The sequence below is a fragment of the Rhamphochromis sp. 'chilingali' genome, assembly GCF_963969265.1.
Source record: "Rhamphochromis sp. 'chilingali' genome assembly, chromosome: 13".
Taxonomy (NCBI): Eukaryota; Metazoa; Chordata; class Actinopteri; order Cichliformes; family Cichlidae; genus Rhamphochromis; species Rhamphochromis sp. 'chilingali'.
In genome coordinates, this window is record NC_137940.1 from 27,045,271 (window position 1) to 27,060,696 (window position 15,426).

Here is a 15,426-nt window from a genome sequence, read left to right on the forward strand (position 1 = left end):
ACTGCCTTCTGTACTCCTTTCGGCCTATTTGAGTGGAACCGAATGCCATTTGGGCTCTGTAATGCCCCTAGCACCTTCCAGAGACTAATGCAACGCCTTTTCGGTGATCAACAGTGCCAGTCTCTGCTTCTCTATCTTGATGACATTGTAATCTTTTCATCAACAGTACAGCAACATCTTGAGCGGCTGGATGTGGTGCTAGGTCGGCTTCAGCAGGAAGGTTTAAAAGCCAAGCTTGCCAAATGTGCCTTTTTCCAGCGGGAGGTTCGCTACCTAGGCCATGTCATCTCCGATCAAGGTGTCTCTACGGACCCTAGCAAGGTGGAAGTGGTGGCTAACTGGCAGCCTCCTAAGACTGTTTCGGAACTACGCTCCTTCCTTGGGTTTGCCAGCTATTATCGCCGTTTTGTGGAGGGTTTTGCCAAGTTGGCGGCACCTCTGCATAGACTGGTGGCAGAGTGGGGAGGCAGAAAATCAAAGAAGAGGTCAGAGCATGGTGTCGTGGAGAACTGGACTGTAGAGTGTGCTCAAAGTTTTGAGGCATTAAAAACTAAACTGACAACAGCACCAGTGCTCGCTTATGCAGATTTCTCTTTGCCTTTTATTTTAGAAGTGGATGCCAGCCATGCCGGCCTAGGGGCAGTGCTTTCCCAGGAGCAGGGAGGTAAAGTGAGGCCAATAGCCTATGCCAGTCGGGGTTTGAGGCCCCCTGAGCGCAATATGCTAAATTATAGCTCAATGAAGCTGGAGTTTTTGGCACTTAAGTGGGCCATGACTGAGAAATTTAGAGAGTACTTGTTGGGCCACAAGTGTATTGTTTACACCGACAACAATCCTCTTAGTCACTTGTCTTCTGCTAAACTTGGGGCTACTGAACAGCGCTGGGCAGCTCAGCTCGCTTCGTTTGACTTTGACTTAAAGTACAGGTCAGGAAGGAGTAATAAGAATGCAGACGCTTTATCTCGCCAGCATCCACCTGATCCTCAGGAGATTAAAGCCATGGTTCCTGGTACAGCCTTGCCTGGACCTCTTCAACAAGCCTTGCGGCTGGGACCAGCTGAGGTATCACAAGCTGCCATTACAGTTTTGCCCCATCTCACTACTCCTGATCTTCATACCCTCCAACAGGTCGACCCAGTGATAAAAGAGATCTTGGTGTTCTGGAGACGGAAGCAGCGACCCAGCTTTGAGGAGCGGCAGCAGCTTGCTCCACTTGCTCTGGTGCTGCTACGACAATGGGATCGTCTGATTGAAAGGGAAGGAGTTCTGTATCGTCAGGTTCATCGCCCTGACGGTGCCGAGGTGGTACTTCAGCTTTTGCTGCCTAGTGCACTAATTGAGCAGGTGTTGACTCATGTTCATCAGGAGCACGGCCATCAAGGTGTGGAAAGGACCCTAGCGCTTCTCCGCTCACGGTGCTACTGGCCAGGTATGTCTGCTGAGGTAGCTCGTTGGTGTCAGAGATGCGAACGTTGCCAAGTTGCAAAAGACACCCAACCAGCAGCTCAAAGTTTCATGGGACATTTGTTGGCTTCTCGACCAAATGAAATCTTGGCCATTGATTACACCTTGCTCGAACCTTCCCGGAATGGGCTGGAGAACGTTTTGGTGATGACTGATGTTTTCAGCAAGTATACATTGGCTGTCCCCACTCGTGACCAATGTGCTGCTACAGTGGCCCAGGTTCTCGTGACTGAGTGGTTTTCAAAGTTTGGTGTACCAGCGCGTATCCATTCCGATCAGGGTCGTAACTTTGAAAGCTCCCTGATCCAGCAGCTCTGCAGGTTTTATGGTATCGAGAAGTCCCACACTACTCCTTATCATCCGGCTGGAAATGGTCAGTGTGAACGTTTTAATAGGACTTTGCACAATTTGTTGCGGACCCTGCCAGTATCCAGAAAAAGAGACTGGAATGTATGTTTGCCCCAGTTACTCTACTGTTATAATACCACTCCCCATCAGGCTACTGGGGAAACCCCATTCTTATTGATGTTTGGGCAAGAACCCAGGTTGCCAGTGGACTTTCTGTTGGGCAGAGTACCGGACCCCATCAGTGGAGATGTGCACGAGTGGATTCAGGAGCATCAAGCCCGGCTACAGGTTGTACATGAAGGAGCCAAGGAACGATTGCAATTGGCTGCCGACCGCAGAAAGAGGCACCATGATAAAAAGGTGAAAGAGGCACCATTGAACGACGGCCAGTTGGTGTTCCTGCGCGATCTGAGTGGAAGAGGGAGATGTAAAATCCAAGATCGATGGAAACCCGTGGTATATAGAATCCTGAAGGCACCTAAAGGAGGTGGGGCAGTATATACCATTGCACCTGCAGATGATCCCAGCAGTGTGAAGCATGTTCATCGTACCTTGTTGAAGGCTGTGATAACGGCAGCCACACCATCAGAAGGGCCTGCTCCAAGCAGTAGCCCACGTGGCCCAGAAATATCCTCCCCAGAACCAGGACATGACTCATCAAGTGACAGTGACCTGTTATTCCTGAGCGTAGGAGCTCCTCAAGTAAATGTTTCACCATCTTACAGCCCAGTGGCAGTGATTCCAAGTAGCCCTGAGTTGTTGCTCCGGCCAGAAGACCGAACTTCCGATGTCCCAGCCACTTGTACGGTTACTCCGAGTGTAGCACCAGTTCCATCTAGCTCTCTTCCTGCTCCCTCTACGAGTTCTGATACAAGAAATGTGGTGGTGCGAAAAACAACCCGGTCTACAGCTGGCCAGCATTCAAACATCCATCATCTCCCAAGACCAACAGGGGAGGTGGCACAAGGGGCTGCTAACTCTATTTCTGAGCCTAGGGTACATGCTGTCTCTGCATTTTTTAGGCCTTGGGACTAATCTGGGTGTCTTTGTAATTCATCGTCGGGGCGACGATGCAAGAAGGAGGGGTAGAATGTGGCAGGATGAATGTTATCCCTCGGTCCAACCCACTTTCAGCCTGGCCCATTAGGGGGCGCTGGTATAAATAGTGGCCATTTGAGTGTCTCTGCATTGCTTGCCTGTGATCTCCTTTTTGGTCACCTGACTTCCTCGGTGTGGTAGAGATCGTTTGTGGGTTACTCCTCTAAAGTCTCCATCGCGGCTGGTCGTAGCTATAGAAGCCTCCTCTGAGCTATTCTGCTTACATTCTATGACCCGGCTTACTTGGTACGTAATCAACTTTTGTTACGCTCTCTGCCTTCTATTGTTCGTTTATAGTAATTATTTATTATGTTTCGCAGGAAGTGTGGACCTTAGTTTTGCGCCAAGCTACGCGAACTGAAGTGCTGCTGTTTTGCCTTGCTGTGCTTTTACCGTCTGTTCCCGTTGTGAGAATTCTTTCCCTGCTGCTGTCAGCTTTCACAGTGGACGTCGGCGTGGACAACGGCTATATGCATGCCGGTTATCGGAGTCAGCTGGCGTGCATATTGATTGACTGTTAACTTATCGTCGTGTGGACGGCAAGTTGGAGCAGTACGGCGATTCCGTTTGCTCCAGATTTTAGAGTTTTATCCAGATTGTATGTTGTTTTATTGCTTTTGATTTGTAGTTTGGATTTTTGTTACACCACTGGTGGGAGGCCCTTTTTCTAGCTGTAGATCACCAGTGTGGTCTTGCAGTTGGGTTATCCCCCGGTGCTACACATTAGTTTGTTGTAATATATTAAAATTTTCTTTGTTTCTTTTATTCAGATGCGGAGTGCCGACGTGGAGGAGACTAGGGTGCCTTGGTGGTGGGATCCCTTGAGTGTACACACCTGCCTTGTTTAGTTTATTAGTGTGAGTGTGTGTGATAGTGTGTTGCACTTGTGTTTTGGGTGTGTTTTCTTTCTTTAGTTTGTGTGTGGCATCCCTGCCCCTCCACTGGTAAGCCTCAGCTCTGAATACCTTTTTAAGCATATTTGTATTTGAATATTTATGATTGTGTTTTTATATGGTGTTTTAAATAATTATTAATAAATTGTCAATTTGTTTATTATTGAACCTCGTCTCTGGATTGAGTATAGCGAACCTAAGTGCCTTTTTGGTGATTTAGTGTCATTTCCAGTATTCTCTGGGTGAAATTCCCAGGGTGGCGTTGTCGTTCTTTAAAACTGAAGAGTATTTACTTTATATCCCAACCTCGTCTCGCCACAAACTTGGCGTTGTCGACAGGATATACTCTTTAAAACAGAGACGTGTGTTCTTCTTTTTTTGTTTGGTGTAACGTAAATTGTTTTTTTTATATTATTTTGTACAGAATAAAGGCAAAGCAGCAGCTACTTTGGTGTGGGATTTCACAGCTGTGTTACAGAGATGGAGGAAGAGTTACAGGAACTCAGGGACTTGATCGCGCAGCTGAAAGCAGACAATGAGAGGGCTGTTGGGTCAGGTACTAGTGCTACACCTTCTACTTCAACTGCATCATCTGTTAACCCCCCAACGGCTGGTGTCTCTGTAGCAGAGAGACTAGTTTTTGTGCCCCGTGACAGAAAGTGCCCTATGTTTAGAGGAAAATCAGGTATAGGGTTGAATGAATGGTTGGAGGAAATAGAAGGTTGTGCTAGAGCACGTCATTTGTCTTTGGCTGATAAAGCATTTTTCCTGTTTGACCACCTAGAAGGAGAAGCACGTGAGGAGATTAAATATCGCTCTAGTGCAGAGAGGACTGATCCTGCTAAGATAATTACTATATTGCAAGAACTTTATGGCTGTTCAGAATCCTATGTAGCATTGCAGGAAGCTTTCTTCTTTAGAAAACAGCAGGAAAGTGAGACACTGCAAGAGTTTTCCCTCGCTCTCTTGGGTCTTATGGAGAAAGTTAAATCGAGTGCCCCCAATGGCATGCCCAATGCTGACGTTTTATTAAGAGATCAATTTGTTGAGCAGGTCTTAGATAGTACCTTGCGGCGGGAGTTAAAGCAGCTAGTAAGGAGGCAGCCCACACTGACATTGCTGGAGATTAGAGGGGAAGCTATTAGGTGGGAACGTGAAGGGTTGCCTAGTGGTGTTAGGCATAGAAGCAGTTCTGTCCCTTCTGTTTATGGCATTCAGTATGGGGTCCATAGCGGTCCTTCAGGAATAGCCCAGTCTACCCATTTGTCTGAGATGAGCGAGATGAAGGAATTGTTAAAGTGCCAGCAGGAGCAACTTAATCAGCTCACTCAGAGCATTGCTCGATTGCAGGGCCCCCATCGAATGCCTCGCTCAGGACGGGGCGACTCCATTATATGCCGTCGTTGTCAGCAACCGGGACATTTTGCTCGGGAGTGTGATGGGGAACGCGTTCCTCGTTCCCGGCCTCCTTCGCAGGCCCCTCTGCATAATCGCAGGCACTCTCCTTTAAATACGGCTTCGGAAAACTAGCACCCTCCGTATTGCCGAGCCACAGTTCGGGTGGGGTGTCTATTGGCTCAAGGGTTGTTTCTAATGGTCCAGAGGCAGTCTCGAAATTAATTTCATCCTGTCCTCATATAGATGTGGACATGGGCGGTATAAAAGTACCTTGTTTGGTTGATACGGGGTCCATGGTCTCTACCATTACTGAAAGTTTTTTCCGCCAGCATTTTGAGTCCTGGGGTCAAGAGCGTCTCCAAGCTTGTCATTGGTTGCAGCTTAAAGCGGCTAATGGGTTGTCCATTCCTTACCTTGGCTATATCGAGCTAAGTGTAGAGCTCTGTGACAAGTTTCTTCCACAGTGTGGCGTGTTGGTCGTTAAAGATCCTCCAGGTGCAGGACCTTCCACGGTTCCGGGTGTATTGGGGATGAATGTCATTCGGAAGTGTTACCACGAGCTTTTTGGGCAACACGGTGAAGCATTGTTTAGTTTGGGCTTTGTCACAGAGGCCCCTAAACCCCTTGTGCAGGCGCTGCAAAAGTGCCATGACGTTAGTATAAGAGCCCCACTGGATTTGTCTGGCCATGTGAGAGTGAGGGGTAAGCGAGCATGTTGCATTCCGGGTGGTGTAATGAAAGTAGTGGCTGCCACCTGTTCTGAGCAATATTCAGGTGCCACTGTGTTATTTGAACCTACTGATGTTAACTTGCCTGCTGGACTTTTAGCGTCCCCTGCATTGGTTCGAGTGGTTCGAGGTACTGCATACATACCAGTTGTTAATGTAGGGACTACGGCGGTCTTGCTTTACCCTAGGACCATTATAGGGACCCTGGAAGATGTTCATGTGGTCAGTTTGCCCGCTGGTGTGATAGAAGTACTCCCTAACGTAGCCACAATGGCATCTCACACCGCCACTCCTACTGTGCAGGATCAGATGGAAGGGATTGATTTGTCTAAACTGTCAGCAGAGGAACAGGGACAGGTGAGGTCTCTCCTTAAGAAATACAGCTCGGTCTTTTCTGCTCATGACACTGATTTGGGTTGCACTAACTTGATCTCCCATGACATTCCAGTCTTAGATGATATCCCCGTGCGGCAGCGTTATAGGCGCATCCCCCCTTCAGAGTACGAGGTTGTGAAAGAGCATATTAACCAGTTGTTAGGGGCCGAGGTGATTAGAGAGAGTAGCAGCCCCTATGCTTCTCCCATTGTGCTCGTTAAGAAGAAGGATGGCAGCCCGCGCATGTGTGTTGATTATCGGCAACTGAACAACAAGACAAGGAAAGATGCATTCCCCCTGCCGCGCATTGAAGAATCCTTAGATGCGCTGACTGGTGCCCGTTGGTTTTCCACCATGGATTTAGCAAGTGGCTATAATCAGGTCCCAGTTACGGAAGAGGATAGGCCCAAGACTGCCTTCTGTACTCCTTTCGGCCTATTTGAGTGGAACCGAATGCCATTTGGGCTCTGTAATGCCCCTAGCACCTTCCAGAGACTAATGCAACGCCTTTTCGGTGATCAACAGTGCCAGTCTCTGCTTCTCTATCTTGATGACATTGTAATCTTTTCATCAACAGTACAGCAACATCTTGAGCGGCTGGATGTGGTGCTAGGTCGGCTTCAGCAGGAAGGTTTAAAAGCCAAGCTTGCCAAATGTGCCTTTTTCCAGCGGGAGGTTCGCTACCTAGGCCATGTCATCTCCGATCAAGGTGTCTCTACGGACCCTAGCAAGGTGGAAGTGGTGGCTAACTGGCAGCCTCCTAAGACTGTTTCGGAACTACGCTCCTTCCTTGGGTTTGCCAGCTATTATCGCCGTTTTGTGGAGGGTTTTGCCAAGTTGGCGGCACCTCTGCATAGACTGGTGGCAGAGTGGGGAGGCAGAAAATCAAAGAAGAGGTCAGAGCATGGTGTCGTGGAGAACTGGACTGTAGAGTGTGCTCAAAGTTTTGAGGCATTAAAAACTAAACTGACAACAGCACCAGTGCTCGCTTATGCAGATTTCTCTTTGCCTTTTATTTTAGAAGTGGATGCCAGCCATGCCGGCCTAGGGGCAGTGCTTTCCCAGGAGCAGGGAGGTAAAGTGAGGCCAATAGCCTATGCCAGTCGGGGTTTGAGGCCCCCTGAGCGCAATATGCTAAATTATAGCTCAATGAAGCTGGAGTTTTTGGCACTTAAGTGGGCCATGACTGAGAAATTTAGAGAGTACTTGTTGGGCCACAAGTGTATTGTTTACACCGACAACAATCCTCTTAGTCACTTGTCTTCTGCTAAACTTGGGGCTACTGAACAGCGCTGGGCAGCTCAGCTCGCTTCGTTTGACTTTGACTTAAAGTACAGGTCAGGAAGGAGTAATAAGAATGCAGACGCTTTATCTCGCCAGCATCCACCTGATCCTCAGGAGATTAAAGCCATGGTTCCTGGTACAGCCTTGCCTGGACCTCTTCAACAAGCCTTGCGGCTGGGACCAGCTGAGGTATCACAAGCTGCCATTACAGTTTTGCCCCATCTCACTACTCCTGATCTTCATACCCTCCAACAGGTCGACCCAGTGATAAAAGAGATCTTGGTGTTCTGGAGACGGAAGCAGCGACCCAGCTTTGAGGAGCGGCAGCAGCTTGCTCCACTTGCTCTGGTGCTGCTACGACAATGGGATCGTCTGATTGAAAGGGAAGGAGTTCTGTATCGTCAGGTTCATCGCCCTGACGGTGCCGAGGTGGTACTTCAGCTTTTGCTGCCTAGTGCACTAATTGAGCAGGTGTTGACTCATGTTCATCAGGAGCACGGCCATCAAGGTGTGGAAAGGACCCTAGCGCTTCTCCGCTCACGGTGCTACTGGCCAGGTATGTCTGCTGAGGTAGCTCGTTGGTGTCAGAGATGCGAACGTTGCCAAGTTGCAAAAGACACCCAACCAGCAGCTCAAAGTTTCATGGGACATTTGTTGGCTTCTCGACCAAATGAAATCTTGGCCATTGATTACACCTTGCTCGAACCTTCCCGGAATGGGCTGGAGAACGTTTTGGTGATGACTGATGTTTTCAGCAAGTATACATTGGCTGTCCCCACTCGTGACCAATGTGCTGCTACAGTGGCCCAGGTTCTCGTGACTGAGTGGTTTTCAAAGTTTGGTGTACCAGCGCGTATCCATTCCGATCAGGGTCGTAACTTTGAAAGCTCCCTGATCCAGCAGCTCTGCAGGTTTTATGGTATCGAGAAGTCCCACACTACTCCTTATCATCCGGCTGGAAATGGTCAGTGTGAACGTTTTAATAGGACTTTGCACAATTTGTTGCGGACCCTGCCAGTATCCAGAAAAAGAGACTGGAATGTATGTTTGCCCCAGTTACTCTACTGTTATAATACCACTCCCCATCAGGCTACTGGGGAAACCCCATTCTTATTGATGTTTGGGCAAGAACCCAGGTTGCCAGTGGACTTTCTGTTGGGCAGAGTACCGGACCCCATCAGTGGAGATGTGCACGAGTGGATTCAGGAGCATCAAGCCCGGCTACAGGTTGTACATGAAGGAGCCAAGGAACGATTGCAATTGGCTGCCGACCGCAGAAAGAGGCACCATGATAAAAAGGTGAAAGAGGCACCATTGAACGACGGCCAGTTGGTGTTCCTGCGCGATCTGAGTGGAAGAGGGAGATGTAAAATCCAAGATCGATGGAAACCCGTGGTATATAGAATCCTGAAGGCACCTAAAGGAGGTGGGGCAGTATATACCATTGCACCTGCAGATGATCCCAGCAGTGTGAAGCATGTTCATCGTACCTTGTTGAAGGCTGTGATAACGGCAGCCACACCATCAGAAGGGCCTGCTCCAAGCAGTAGCCCACGTGGCCCAGAAATATCCTCCCCAGAACCAGGACATGACTCATCAAGTGACAGTGACCTGTTATTCCTGAGCGTAGGAGCTCCTCAAGTAAATGTTTCACCATCTTACAGCCCAGTGGCAGTGATTCCAAGTAGCCCTGAGTTGTTGCTCCGGCCAGAAGACCGAACTTCCGATGTCCCAGCCACTTGTACGGTTACTCCGAGTGTAGCACCAGTTCCATCTAGCTCTCTTCCTGCTCCCTCTACGAGTTCTGATACAAGAAATGTGGTGGTGCGAAAAACAACCCGGTCTACAGCTGGCCAGCATTCAAACATCCATCATCTCCCAAGACCAACAGGGGAGGTGGCACAAGGGGCTGCTAACTCTATTTCTGAGCCTAGGGTACATGCTGTCTCTGCATTTTTTAGGCCTTGGGACTAATCTGGGTGTCTTTGTAATTCATCGTCGGGGCGACGATGCAAGAAGGAGGGGTAGAATGTGGCAGGATGAATGTTATCCCTCGGTCCAACCCACTTTCAGCCTGGCCCATTAGGGGGCGCTGGTATAAATAGTGGCCATTTGAGTGTCTCTGCATTGCTTGCCTGTGATCTCCTTTTTGGTCACCTGACTTCCTCGGTGTGGTAGAGATCGTTTGTGGGTTACTCCTCTAAAGTCTCCATCGCGGCTGGTCGTAGCTATAGAAGCCTCCTCTGAGCTATTCTGCTTACATTCTATGACCCGGCTTACTTGGTACGTAATCAACTTTTGTTACGCTCTCTGCCTTCTATTGTTCGTTTATAGTAATTATTTATTATGTTTCGCAGGAAGTGTGGACCTTAGTTTTGCGCCAAGCTACGCGAACTGAAGTGCTGCTGTTTTGCCTTGCTGTGCTTTTACCGTCTGTTCCCGTTGTGAGAATTCTTTCCCTGCTGCTGTCAGCTTTCACAGTGGACGTCGGCGTGGACAACGGCTATATGCATGCCGGTTATCGGAGTCAGCTGGCGTGCATATTGATTGACTGTTAACTTATCGTCGTGTGGACGGCAAGTTGGAGCAGTACGGCGATTCCGTTTGCTCCAGATTTTAGAGTTTTATCCAGATTGTATGTTGTTTTATTGCTTTTGATTTGTAGTTTGGATTTTTGTTACACCACTGGTGGGAGGCCCTTTTTCTAGCTGTAGATCACCAGTGTGGTCTTGCAGTTGGGTTATCCCCCGGTGCTACACATTAGTTTGTTGTAATATATTAAAATTTTCTTTGTTTCTTTTATTCAGATGCGGAGTGCCGACGTGGAGGAGACTAGGGTGCCTTGGTGGTGGGATCCCTTGAGTGTACACACCTGCCTTGTTTAGTTTATTAGTGTGAGTGTGTGTGATAGTGTGTTGCACTTGTGTTTTGGGTGTGTTTTCTTTCTTTAGTTTGTGTGTGGCATCCCTGCCCCTCCACTGGTAAGCCTCAGCTCTGAATACCTTTTTAAGCATATTTGTATTTGAATATTTATGATTGTGTTTTTATATGGTGTTTTAAATAATTATTAATAAATTGTCAATTTGTTTATTATTGAACCTCGTCTCTGGATTGAGTATAGCGAACCTAAGTGCCTTTTTGGTGATTTAGTGTCATTTCCAGTATTCTCTGGGTGAAATTCCCAGGGTGGCGTTGTCGTTCTTTAAAACTGAAGAGTATTTACTTTATATCCCAACCTCGTCTCGCCACACTTGCAAACAGATAATGCTTGCAAGCGGTGTTCTTAGAAATCACAGTTTTTACCATTTCCTCCTGCGCTAAATGTAGTATTCAGAAAAAAGCATCACATGTGATGACCCTGGTTTTTTGTGGCCTATCAACACATATAGTTTGAAGTCCATTCAATTTCAACACAAGTTGAAATGGAGACTCAGCGTGGCTGCGTCTTGTTGCTCTGTCATCTTTAATCAGTCATGTGATTTGGACATGCCTGCACATCCATCGACCTGAGAGGGTTAATAAAACTCACCTTCATTCTTACGTTCATTTTTAATTGGTGGGGAGGGGATAACACTATGCCATATATTCAGTTTTATAATGTATATTCAATGTTCATTGTAGCTAGGCTCAAAGTGGTAATGCTATTTTATTTTAATAAACAACATTGTTATTGCAAGAGATTATTTTATGGTGGTAACTTCCACCCCATGCCACCACAGTAGGTCTGCCCCTGCTCCCGTCAAATAACTGCGCAAACCACCATGTCAAAAACATGCAGTGATTTATTGAAATGTGCAAAAAGTGTTTTGGATCATTGTCATGTTGAAAAATTAAGTTGTTGCCAGTCAGCTGCTTTCCAGATGTTATTGCATTGTGGATCAAAATCTGAAGGTACTTTTCTGCATTCATAACTCCATCAGTTTTGTCAAAGATAAGAAACACGGGCCGAAATACACCTCTAAACCGTAGAAGAGCCTCCATAGTTTTAGAGATGGCTGTAGACACTCACTGTTGAACCTCTCTCTCTGACCTCCTCTGTACATACTGATTTGAACCAAAAGTTTCAGATTTGGATTCATCACTCAATCAGACCTGTTGCCATCGAGTTTCAATCCAGTTCTTGTATAATGTGACATAGCTCATCCCTTTTCCCTGTATCCCTTACTGAAGAATGGCTACTTGACAGCCATCCTTCTAATGAAATCATTTCAGAATCAGAATCAGAAAGGGTTTTATTGCCAAATGTTGAGCAGGTTTACAACATTAGGAAATTGCTGCGGTGCTTCAGTGCAAACATACTGTCATAAATTACGCTAAAATAGACATGAAAATAAAAATAAGAATAAGAATTAAAAGTGCTAAGTAGATAGATATATACATGAGTGCAGGTGGTGATCAGTGCTAAACATGGAATGATGCAGTGAACACAGCGTAGGGTCATGTGTTAGTGGTGGGAACAGTCATACGATTTTTGTTCATGTGTCCAACAGCAGAGGGGAAGAAACTGTTCTTGTGGCGAGAGGTTCTGGTGCGAATGGACCGGAGCCTCCTGCCTGAGGGGAGCAGGTCAAACAGACTGTGTCCAGGGTGAGAAGGGTCAGCTGAGATCCGAGCTGCACGCCCCAGTGTCCTGGAGGTGTACAGGTCCTGCAGAGATGGGAGTCTGCAGCCAATCACCTTCTCAGCAGAGCGCACAACACGCTGCAGTCTCTGTTTGTCCCTGATAGTGGCTTCAGCGTACCACACGGTGATGGAGGAGGTGAGGATGGACTCGATGATTGCAGTGTAGAATTGCATCATCGTCCGTGTTGGCAGGTTGAATTTCTTCAGCTGCCTCAGGAAGTACATCCTCTGCTGGGCTTTCTTAATGACGGAGGTGATGGTGGGCTCCCACTTCAGGTCCTGGGTGATGGTGGTACCCAGGAAGTGGAATGAGTCCACAGAGGTGATGGGGGTGTCAGTCAGGATGATGGGGGGGAGTGGGGCTGTGTGCTTCCTGAAGTCCACAATAATCTCTACTAGGGATGGGTATCGTTTAGGTTTTATCCGATACCGGTGCCAAATCGGTACTTTTGAAACGGTGCCGGTGCTTAAACGGTGCTCGAACCGGTGCTTAAAGAATGGAGAACACAAACTTTGTCCAAAAACCTCTCATGTTCAGCTGTTTTGTTTTTTTTTTTGTAAAAAGATAACAATGTTAGCCTTTTCTGCAGCTATGGGGCATATATGGTATCACTCTTGGCTGGAAGCAGTGCTTAAACAATGGAAAAAACACAAACTTTGTCCAAAAACCTCTCATGTTCAGCTGTTTCCCACTTTTTCTTTGGTCATTTTAGCCTTTTTATCCAGGGTGAAGGGAGTATCTGCCATCAAACAAGAGGACAGCCGCATGTAGCTATGATGATGTTTGCTAGTTCACCTTACATGCATTAATGTAATAACGTGGTTAGCCTACTCAACGTAAATTACACTCGAACAACATTAAGCGACTCACGCAGAGAAGAACGGCTGCTGCTGCATCAATATCCTCATCATTTCTGCTACACTGGCAGGGCTAGGGGCCAGGACTCTATTCCTCGGGTTTTTGGGGGATGTTGCTCCGGGTCCGATAACTGGCAACCCACCCAACGTGCTCGGTGTGAGGTCTCGCAGCAACCTATCAAATACGGCGCATTTCTCGGCTTTTAAAAAAAACGCTATGCGTCGCCAGGTGTTTCATCGGATTTGAGGTGTTACCTCCTTTGACAGTATCACAGTATCAGCTTAAAGCACTTGTTACAGGCTGCTGAGTTTGCATATTTTGCTGTGAAGTACAACCAGACTTTTGACCGCTTCGCCTTGGACATTTTTAATCTGTAGCTCTGCTCTAACTGAACGTACGTACCTGGCCCCGCCTACTATCCTGGGAAACGTAAAATGATTGGCTAGAAGTGTATCACAGCTCGGGAAAAAAAAGCACCGAAATGTGCGCTGCTTTTCGGTCTGGTTACTACCGTTTATGTGATGGCACCGGACACCGGTACCCATCCCTAATCTCTACTTTCTTCTGGGCATTCAGCACCAGGTTGTTGTGGCTGCACCAGGACAGCCACAACAACCCTGCTGTAGGCAGACTCATCCCCGTCCCAGATGAGTCCAATAACGGTGGTGTCATCTGCAAACTTGATTAGCTTGACAGACTGGTGGGTGGAGGTGCAGCAGTTGGTGTACAGGGAGAAGAGCAGAGGAGAAAGAACACAGCCCTGAGGGGAGCCGGTGCTGATGGTCCGGGAGTCCGAGACATTCTTTCCCAGCCTCACATGCTGCTTCCTGTCCGTCAGGAAGTCAGTGATCCACCGGCAGATGGAATCAGGCACATTCATCTGGGAAAGCTTGCCTCGGAGATGGTCTGGAAGGATGGTGTTGAAGGCAGAGCTGAAGTCCACAAACAGGATCCTGGCGTAGGTTCCTGGGGAGTCCAGATGCTGCAGGATGAAGTGTAGGGCCATGTTGATGGCGTCATCTACAGACCTGTTGGCTCTGTATGCAAACTGCAGGGGGTCCAAGAGGGGGGCCGTGAGGGTCTGAGGGTCGTGAGGCTTCAGTGAACAGTATGTATATAGGACTAGATGCATCTCTCCAGTCAGGTGTCAGATCAGGTAGATAGTTTATTAAGCTTCCCACTTCTTTTTGTCTTCCACTTGTCTGGTTTCCTTAGATTTTTAAGGACACCATCCCAAGATATGCTTTTTTGGTAATCACCTAATTGGTGCAAAAATGCTATTTTAACTCTATCAAACTGTGTTAACTTTGGCTAAACACACAATTTAAAATTGGTTCTCTGGTAAGTTCTCTGTTATGTTTAGACACAACACTGGTTCATTCCTTGAGTTAGGTGCCTTTTTATGCTTGAACGATTCATATTTTTATTTCTTAACTACCTTAACAAACATCTTGCTTCTTCAGAAAATGTCCAGATTCAAGTCAAGGACTGAAAATGAGCGAAAAAGCAGCCAATGTACAAAGAAAAACTTTCAAAGTCCTCCAGTTAGCCTGGAGAACTACTGTTCAACAATGTTTTAAAACTTAATAAGAAGTTTACAAGTCTGGCTTCTTTGGAGAAAAACATAAATAAATGAGGGGTGACTCCATACTTTTCCCCCGGTACTAAATATTTTACATTTTAACCAGAAAAACAAAAATGAATAAACTGCTTTTTTAGTCTTTCTTAAAAGAAAAGCAAGAAGGTAGCGGGACACAAAAGGAATTATCCATGCAGCATTTTAGCATATAGAGTCACCTTGTTTAAATGTTAAAATTAAAATAGCTTCATAGGACTCATATAATGCATTCACTAATTAATGAGAAATAACTAAACTCACAAAGTATGCTTTAAAATGTAAAACTAGCAGCTCCCTGTCTCACTGTTTTTGTGTTCCAGTTAGTTGTTAGACTTTCTAAGTAATTTCCTCTTCCTTTAGTCACGCAGCTAAATCTGGGGCAAAAAAAGTGAAGCAGTGAGACAACTGCAGTTTATTAAATGACCACTTGAGGTTGTTTCCAAATGTCAATCAATGTCCATATACTCCCAACCATAATTTATAAAATAAACATCATGTTGTTTTCAACAATCTAATGCGGCTGTTTTTAGAGGTAGACAAAGTGGGTGGTTCTATGGTGGCTTTGTCCATCTTTAATGTACAGTCTCTGGTTTTAGCCTGTTAATGTGACCAGGCATATCCAAAACAAGTATTTTGTTGTTTTCTATTGCCTACTTATATCTTAAGAGAAGTATGCTATATTTCACCTAATACTCAAAAAAAGACTTCCTCGATGGTATATACATTTACTATAGCTTA